A 9,880-nucleotide genomic window follows, 5' to 3' on the forward strand; every position below is an offset into this window, starting at 1 on the left:
AATGTGGTTATTGTGGAGATGGATAAACAAGTTGCTTTTTTTAATCTAGACTTTAAATTATTACAATACGATACAAAAAAGCCTTTCAACCAGAGGTGATTGCTCTCAGACTGCAAAGGGAGCTCAGCTTCGCTTAAAATGTCGAAAAATAAGTGATCAAATATGTGTGTACATACTATTGTGTGTCCATGTCATTGACTTAATACACGCTACAACGCACTCAACTTTTGTTCCGAATCAGCTTATAACTGGTTACGATGCGAATGTCTTCTCATTCATTCCTGCAGCTTCACTGTGATTTAAAACGTGTTGATGCTGAGCGTCGACCGCGCTGACACATGGCGTCGGGAAAGTTCACTTAGGTTGTCCCAATGCATTGAAACGAGACAAGTCATTGGATAAATAAATGCTGGTTTTGTCCTGCTCATTGGACGCTTAGTGTCTCTGGGAGTCTATGGACCGTGGGTGTTTATCGGACGCTCAGCTTTTCTGATGATCTGTCTGAGGCTGAATCTCTTTTTGATTGACAGCGAAATGAGCCAATCACCGATCTTTTGATGTCGGCATCAGTGGGAGCATTTTTCAATTCTCATTCTGTTCTGAGTTGAACTGGAGACTTTCTTCTCCTCATCCTAGCGACACCCTCTTTGTTGAAAACGACTAGCGACAAATTAACCTTTTATTTCTGGTGGGTTTTATTGTAGTTAGCATGTTATGCGTTCAGGTCAACTTGTCGGGACCCAGTTCATCTTGCCACATTTCAGAGGCCTCTTATTCCCAAATGCAACATCGGATTCGAACGAAAGTGGTCGGGTTGAATAGCCAAAGTGCTGTAGTTATCCCCAGACCTACAGCCTTCACGGGATAACAAACTTTACATTTTTAGGATTTTTTTTTTTTTTAAACGGTCGAAAATGTCAAAATGTTAGGCGCTCAGATCAACTTGTCGGGACCCAGGTCATCTTGCCACATTTCAAAGGCCTCTTATTCCCAAATGCATAATCAGATTCAGACGGGAAATGTCACATTAGAAAGCCGGAGTGCTGTAGTTATCCCCAGACCTACAGCCCTCACAGGATAACAAATTTCAATTTTTAGGATTTTTTAAAAAACGGTCGAAAATGTCAACACGTTCAGATCATCTTGTCAGAAATCAGGTCAACATGCCAGTTTTCAGAGGCCTTTTATTTCAAAATGCAACATCTGATCCGGACGAGGGTGGTCTGGGTGGAGAGCCGGAGTGCTGGATTACCGGTACTTCTTTTAGGATGTTCTATCAACGGGTGAAAAGATCAACATGTTAGAATGCAGGTCATGTCAATGCCTGTACTGAGGTTGGATACCTGGGGTGCCCGAGTGTGTCGACAACCTGGTGTGGTTGCGCGATCACCCAGACTGATTTTTAAAATTATTATTGTTGGATTGATTATTTTTAGTCATCATACATTCGCTGGTTAGCACGTGGGCTTCACAGTGCAGAGGTACCGGGTTCGATTCCAGCCCCGGCCTCCCTGTGTGGAGTTTGCATGTTCTCCCCGGGCCTGCGTGGGTTTTCTCCGGGTGCTCCGGTTTCCTCCCACATTCCAAAAACGTGCGTGGCAGGCTGATTGAACACTCTAAAATTGTCCCTAGGTGTGAGTGTGAGTGCGAATGGTTGTTCGTTTCTGTGTGCCCTGCGATTGGCTGGCAACCGATTCAGGGTGTCCCCCGCCTACTGCCCGAAGACAGCTGGGATAGGCTCCAGCACCCCCCGCGACCCTAGTGAGGATCAAGCGGCTCGGAAGATGAATGAATGAATGACAATACATACACACACTCACATGTACGCACAAAAAGAATATAACAAGAAAGAAAACAGAGAATTATTATTTTATACACACATATTAGTACAGCAAAAAAACTATTTAAAAAACTTGAAACTTGAACTTGAAACTAAAAAAATTTAGGTTTGGGTGCAGTCCTTTATCAAAAACAAGCGGGTCAGAAGAAGGTGATAGCTTTTGCAAGTCGTAGACTTAGGGGTGCTGAGAAGAATGATCAGAACTATAGCAGCATGAAGCTTGAACTCCTTGCACTAAAGTGGGCAGTGACTGAAAAGTTTAGGAGTTATCTGCTCGGGTCCAAGCTTACAGTCCTCACAGATAATAACCCTCTGTGTCACCTTCAGACTGCTGACTTAGGAGCAACTCAACAGCGCTGGGTGGCTCAGTTAGCAATATTTGATTTTGATGTAAAGTATCGTCCTGGCAGATATAATACTGTAGCTGATGCCCTTTCTCATCGACCGGTGAATGTTGAGCCAGAACCGACCAGTGAAGATGCAGCGTTTGATGGTAGTGTAGCAATTTGTAGCTCCCTGAGGACAGGGACGGTTTTAGAACCAGAGTTGGTTTTGGCAGGAGTTGAGACCCATATGATCAGACAGCTGCAAGCGTCAGAGGCCAATGAGACAGTAAATGATGAAACTGTTCAAGGTAATACCCCCACACTGCCGAGATATTCCAAGGAGGTACTTCAAGGATTTCAAGCTGCCGACCCGACTCTCAAAGTGGTGCGAGACTTTTGGAACCATCAGAGAAAACCATCTTATCAAGAAAGAAGGGGCCTTTCAAAGCCAGTGCGCGCTCTGCTAAAACAGTGGCCCCGTCTCAGAGAGAGAGATGGACTCTTGTACCGAGTGATTAACGATGTTCACCTGGGAGAATGCTACCAGTTGTTACTACCTGCCTGTCTCAAAGATAAAGTTCTCAGGAGCGTCCATGACCAGATGGGACATCAGGGTATAGAGCGAACATTAGGTCTGCTGCGGCAAAGGTGTTTCTGGGGAGGCATGCATGAAGAATTTGAGCAGTGGATAAAGAAGTGCCAGAGATGTGTTTTGACCAAAATGCCACAACCAAAGATTCGGGCCCCCCAAACTCCATTTTTGGCGACTCGGCCACTTGAGGTCGTTGCTGTGGATTTCACGACACTGGAACGTGCAACAGATGGGCGTGAAAGTGTTCTCGTGATAACGGATGTATTCACGAAGTTCAGTCAGGCAATTGCTGTTCGATCAAAAGGCAGAGACTACTGCAAAAGTCATCTTGAGAGAGTGGTTTCTCAAGTATGGTGTGCCAGAACGCCTGCACTCAGACCAAGGCCGGAATTTTGAAAGTGCTGTCGTGTTTGAGTTGTGCAAGCTCTATGGAGTTAAGAAGACCCGAACCACACCCTATCACCCCCAAGGCAACCCACAGAGTGAAAGGTTCAACCGAACCCTACATGATCTTCTGCGTACGCTTCCCCCTGAAAAGAAACGCCGCTGGCCGGAACACCTGTCCGAATTAGTCTATGCATACAATGTGACTCCACACTCAACAACGGGACATTCACCCCATTACTTGTTGTTTGGCGTCCATCCTCATCTTCTAGTGGATGCCTTACTGGGCCAAGAGCAACAAGTCAAAGATGATACAGTCGACTGGCTTGCCATACACCAGGAACGACTCAGAGATGCACATGCCCGGGCAAGAGAGATGACTGAGAGCAAAGCGGCTGAGAGAATGGCCCAGCAACAGGAGAAAGTCTACTGTCCACCTGTTGATGTGGGTGAACTCGTGTACCTACGTTTCAGGCCTCTCAGAAGAAATAAGATACAGGATGCATAGGCCTCGTCCATGTACAAGGTTGTGGATGTACAAGGAACCACCTACACAGTAGAGACCCTGGATGGAGGACTGACAAAGAGGGTGCATAGGTCCAACCTCCCTCCATGTGTGGGACCAGCGCCAGAACAGAGAAGTCTTCGCCAAGCGCCTGAAAAACAACCTATTCCAGCTCCACCATCAAGAGACGAGGCGGATGATATCGAGTTCGTATTGGTTGAAGAATTCAATGAACCACTTGCGAAAGAGGAAGTTTCCCAAGAGCTAGATGATAATGATAATGTTTCTGACACTGGTTCTGAGGAGGAGGAAAATTTGGAAACGGACTCGCGGCAAAACCTTGAGGCCACGTCAGATGTTAGCATAGCCGAGGAGAGCCCAAGACCTGGGCCTGCACAGAGGGGAGAAAGAAAAGTGACTGTTAGTGTAGGTGTACCCAGTTCTGCCATACGCAAGAGTCAGAGGAAAACTGCAGGGAAACACAAGAATCCGTTCAATCTCCCTGTGTCAGCATGCAACGCCATTTCATTAAGTCCGGATGTATTCTCTCAGATTTTAGCAGGGGTGGTTCGCTACACTTCCACCTTCTCCAGAGAGGTAATCTTCGAGTGATAAGTCACCGAGGACGTTGACTTGTAGCAGGGGAGAATGCCACCTGTTGGTCCCTAAACCGAATCATGACAGCCGGGACCTGTACAGTATTTTAGTTTACTGAAGTAGCAGTCACAAAGAGCAATGATTGTTGGCAATATTCAGCACGTTTTCGCTGAAAAAAACTCAAGCAGCTTATCAGCGTTATTGGGCTGTAATGTCTTTAAGTGACGCCTTACTTTATTTGGCTTCATGCTGTCCGCTACCAAAATTTTTAGACACAGTAAGCTCATCGATCTTTCCTCGTCTGCCACCGCAGTCACATTGAAGCCAAGCGCTACATATGCCTCCTCATATTTCCTCCCTGAGAATGCTCCTTGTGCAAACTCTGCCAATGACAGCGCCACTGCCCCCTAATGTAGTGGAGGTGCAACTGCACGTTATTTTAGGACAGTAAAAACATTTAAAAGCATGTTCCCCGAGGTCAAACGCGCCCCCCCTTGACGGAGCCTCGCGCCCCCTGGAGGGACGCGCCCCACTATTTGAGAAACACTGCACCAGACTAAATATGAGCAGAAGTCACCCTTGATTATACACCTACGCATCGGTGAGGCTAGATGTCCTCAAAGACACTAAACTCAACACTGTATATGTACTGAGTAGATCGATTGCATTTTTCTTTTCCATCAGTCTTTGTCATGTTCTGTGTTTTTGTCTTTGGTAATGTGTTCTCTCCGTCCACAGTCTATCCTGGTCAAGTAGTGGGCGGAGTCACAAAGATGCAGCAATTGAAATCAGTCAGCGCCACCAGTCCCTAATCATTTTTTAAGTGTCTTTGCTCCAAAGCGATTTTTCCTCTTGAACACTAGTTCCCCTGCCTTAGAAAGTTTTTGTTCACCAGGAAAAGATGAATATGAAGATGTTGTGCATAAATAAATAAGTGCCAGTAGATAAAGGTGGGTATAATCTCCATCTAACTCATTCATTCATTCATCTTCCGAACCGCTTGATCCTCACTAGGGTCACGGGGGGTGCTGGAGCCTATCCCACCTGTCTCTGGGCAGTAGGCGGGGGACACCCCGAATTGGTTGCCAGCCAATCACATGGCACACAGAGACGAACAACCATCCACACTCACACTCACACCTAGGGACAATTTAGAGTGTTCAATCAGCCTGCCACGCATGTTTTTGGAATGTGGGAGGAAACCGGAGCACCCGGGGAAAACCCACACAGGCCCGGGGAGAACATGCAAACTCCACACAGGGAGGCCGGAGCTGGAATCGAACCCGGTACCTCTGCACTGTGAAGCCGACGTGCTAAACACTGGACAACCAGGCCGCTCCATCTAACTTTCAGAGAAAAAAAAAATCCAACTTCTTACTAGAAGAGTGCACGAGAGGAAAAGATTTACCTTTTTTGCTTTTTTGGTGTCAGAAGATTTTATATTACCGAGCTTGTAAACATTTTCTAGAACGGTCCATGAAGAAGCAAAGGAAAACTCCCAACACGGGTACAGGTATCGTCTCCATTCAACACAACACGTCATAGAGTTTGTTTCCTTGTAAGCACAATTTGGCGCAGTACATCCAAACGAAAAACCTCCTGTATTTGTCAGATTATATGTATATATACAGTATATTTTTTATGAAAGCGATGCATGCACCAAGATCGGGTTTCACGCTTGCAGACTCGGCACAATGCTGATGCACCAGTGTTTTTCATCCCACCACTGCTGAGTCGTCGTCGTTCCATTAGAACTTAATGTTCTGTGGTTCCAGTAGAATTTAAGGTTTGTGTCATTATGTTCTGTGATTTTCTGTTTTTTTTTGTAAACGGCTTTTTACTCTCTAATGATGGGTGGATAAGACCTCAAGAAGCGCAATGACAAATTAAACAACGGCTGTTGACACGGTATTGATACTGTGCTGGTCATTCAATAGTGACCTCTGCTGTATATGTAAAATCATTGCAGGTAAACAAAATGTAAAAAAGGAAAAACTTGCAGACCGTAAACCCCAAAGTAGTTCGAGAAATAAACTAAATTTCTATTTTTTTAACTTAAAATATGTTTATATATTTGTATCATTTCATTTGCTGCATTTGTTAACTGAGCCGAGTTGTTTATGAGAAGGGTTCAAAATTTGCTTCCATCCATCCATCCATCCATCCATCCATCCATCCATCATCTACCGCTTATCCGGGGCCGGGTCGCGGGGGCAACAGCTTTAGCAGGGAAGCCCAGACTTCCCTCTCCCTAGCTACTTCTTCCAGCTCTCCCCGGGGGATCCCGAGTCGTTCCCAGGCAAGCTGGGTGACATAGTCTCTCCAGCGTGTCCTGGGTCTTCCTCGGGGTCTCCTCCCGGTGGGACATGACCGGAACACCTCACCGGGGAGGCGCTCAGGAGGCATCCGAATCAGATGCCCAAGCCACCTCATCTGGCTCCTCTCGATGTGGAGGAGAAGCGGCTCGACTCTGAGCCTCTCCCGGATGACTGAGCTTCTCACCTTATCTCTAAGGGAGAGCCCGGACACCCTGCGGAGAAAACTCATTTCAGCCGCTTGTATCCGGGATCTCGTTCTTTCGGTCACGACCCATAGCTCGTGACCATAGGTGAGGGTTGGGACGTAGATCGACCGGTAAATTGAGAGCTTCGCCCTTTGGCTCAGCTCCTTCTTCACCACGACAGACCGATACAACGTCCGCATCACAGCAGACGCTGCACCGATCCGCCTGTCGATCTCCCGCTCCCTCCTACCCCCACTCGTGAACAAGACCCCAAGATACTTGAACTCCTCCACTTGGGGTAAGATCTCCTCCCCGACCCGGAGGGGGCACTCCACCCTTTTCCGACTGAGGACCATGGTTTCAGATTTGGAGGTGCTGATTTTCATCCCAACCGCTTCACACTCGGCTGCGAAACGCTCCAGTGAGAGTTGGAGAGCCCCGTTTGAAGGAGCCAACAGCACCACATCATCTGCAAAAAGCAGGGATGTAATACTGAGGCCCCCAAAACGGACCCCCTCAACGCTTCGGCTGCGCCTAGAAATTCTGTCCATAAAGGTTATGAACAGAATCGGCGACAAAGGGCAGCCTTGGCGGAGTCCTACCCTCACTGGAAACGATTCCGACTTACTGCCGGCAATGCGAACCAAACTCTGACATCGGTGGTATAGTGACCGAACAGCCCGTATCAGGGGGTTCGGTACCCCATACCCACGAAGCACCCCCCACAGAACTCCCCGAGGGACACGGTCAAACGCCTTCTCCAAGTCCACAAAACACATGTAGACTGGTTGGGCGAATTCCCACATACCCTCAAGGACCCTGCTAAGGGTGTAGAGCTGGTCCACTGTTCCACGGCCGGGACGAAAACCACACTGCTCCTCCTCAATCTGAGGCTCGACTTCCTGACGGACCCTCCTCTCCAGCACCCCTGAATAGACCTTGCCAGGGAGGCTGAGGAGTGTGATCCCCTCAAAATTTGCTTCTTTGTGTCAAAAGAGATAGAATGAAAAATATAGTAAATTTGTCTGTGATAATATTCATAGCTGGAACGTTCACCTAAAGCATGAGTTTTTGTGGACCAAAGTGCTTCAGTCATATGAAAAAAAAACACACAAAAATGATTCATTCATGCAGTTTTATTCAGGTACAAAAGGTTTTTAAGAAGAAGAAGAAGAAAACCTTTATTAGTCTCACAATGGAGAAATTCCAGATTCACAGCAGCAAAGTTATGAAAGGAAGAAGTAGAACAACAAAAAAATAGGAGCTGCTGGAAAGGCAGCCACTCTCGCGGCGCCATTTTGAAGTCAAAATAACAAAAATAACAACACAACACATAGGACAGAGACAGTCGTGCAATCTTCACCACTTTCCTGCATACACTTTGTTGTCTGAAGCAGTTATAGATGAAAGAGGAGAGGATCAAGAGTACCGGTATCTTTGCTGAAAGGCGGTTGAGAAAACATTTGTGCACAGGGAACAGATGAAGATGGTGTGCATCAATATTTAAATGGCAGTTGATAAAGCTCTCTAATGCCTCCGCATTGAAATGCTCTTATTGACTTAAGACAGTTCTGTGGAGCAGAGCTGACACTTCACCTATCATAAAATAAAAAAGTTAATTCATCTAGAAAAAAAAGTCAAACCTCTCACTCGAAAAGAGTAGAAACATTTGATTAAAAACTCATAGGAAACAATTCCCAAAGGAGGAAAAGATTGACCTTATTTGGCAAAGGTCAAAATATTTCCAGACTTGTGAACATCTTCTCAAACGATCCATGTAGAAGCAAAGGAAACTTTTAACACAGGCACAGGTATAATCTCCATCCAACAAACCCCAAAATTGTCGATACAGTTTGTTTCCTTAATAAACACAATTTGGTGCGGCTATCTATCGGGGATTTATTCATGTGTGCCGTCCTGACAAAACCTTGCCTAAGGATTCTTTCAGGCTTATTTATTCTTTGAATTTCTTGCACTGCGTGTCCGGCCCCATTCACAAACAAGGACCTTGTCCTTGCTTTTCGAACTAGGCCAACAGGTCCTTGCTTTTCGAACTAGGCCAACACTTCAAGTCCTGTCAGCCAAACAGGATCGAAACCACTGGAGGGCGCTACCACTAATGCACACCTTGTGCTGTAAATGAGTCAGCAGAATACATTGATCACTGGATTGAAAGCTGCAGTTCGTATCATTTGCCAGAAGAATATCAAAACCTGACTGGAAAACTGCCATATTACATTTACCGAAGGAACATTTCAACAGCATGTGCATCACTCTTTCCAGAATTTTAGAAATAAAAGGCAGTTTGGAAATGGGTCTAAAATCAGACAGCACACCTTGATCCGGGCCAGATTTCTTAAGCAGGGTTTGCACAACAACATGTTTAAAATGTGGGGTAGGATGTGGCGTTTGAAGTGAGAGCTCAAACTGTTCTTCTTCGGACTATTTTTGTTCAGTCTAGAAGAAATCAAAGCCTCGGTTGGTACTGAATTTCTTCAACATCAATGAAAAGAAAACTGAAGTGAAAGTGTTTGGTCACAGTAACCCTTGTACATCTCACCTTGTTGACCGGGGCCCCCTGGCGTCTTATTTTAAGCCTACAGTTTCAAACTTGGAATTTATATTGGACAGTAATTTTGAAATGGACTAGCAAATCATTGTGCTATATCAGTTATATCCTGCTTCTTTCGTCATAGGCAGCTGGTTAAAGTAAAGCCTCTCTTTTCTCAACAGCATTTAGAAAGAGTAATCCTGGGGTCTTCGGGCCTGTTCCTGGAGGACGATGAACAAATTATCAGGATAGGTATCCAGCTTCTGCAGACCATGCTGATGATCGGATCATGTGAATCAGATGTGTCTGTGACACATCTGATTCACATGACACATCTGATTCAGGGGAAGATGGAAAACAGGCAGGACAGTGGCACTTGAGGAACAGGATTGAAAATCCCTGCAGTAATTCATTTCTTCATGACATCTCAGATGGATGCACTTTATTAATGCACTTTATTATGGAGCCATCCAGTATCCCTGAAGCGTCTCCAGTTGGTCCAAAATGCTGGTGCTCCCCTTCTAATGGGAGTTACATCACCTAAATTCTGGCCTCCCTTCACTGGCTCCCTGTACATTAGTA

The sequence above is a fragment of the Hippocampus zosterae genome, chromosome 5 (genome assembly GCF_025434085.1).
Source record: "Hippocampus zosterae strain Florida chromosome 5, ASM2543408v3, whole genome shotgun sequence".
Lineage (NCBI taxonomy): Eukaryota > Metazoa > Chordata > Actinopteri > Syngnathiformes > Syngnathidae > Hippocampus > Hippocampus zosterae.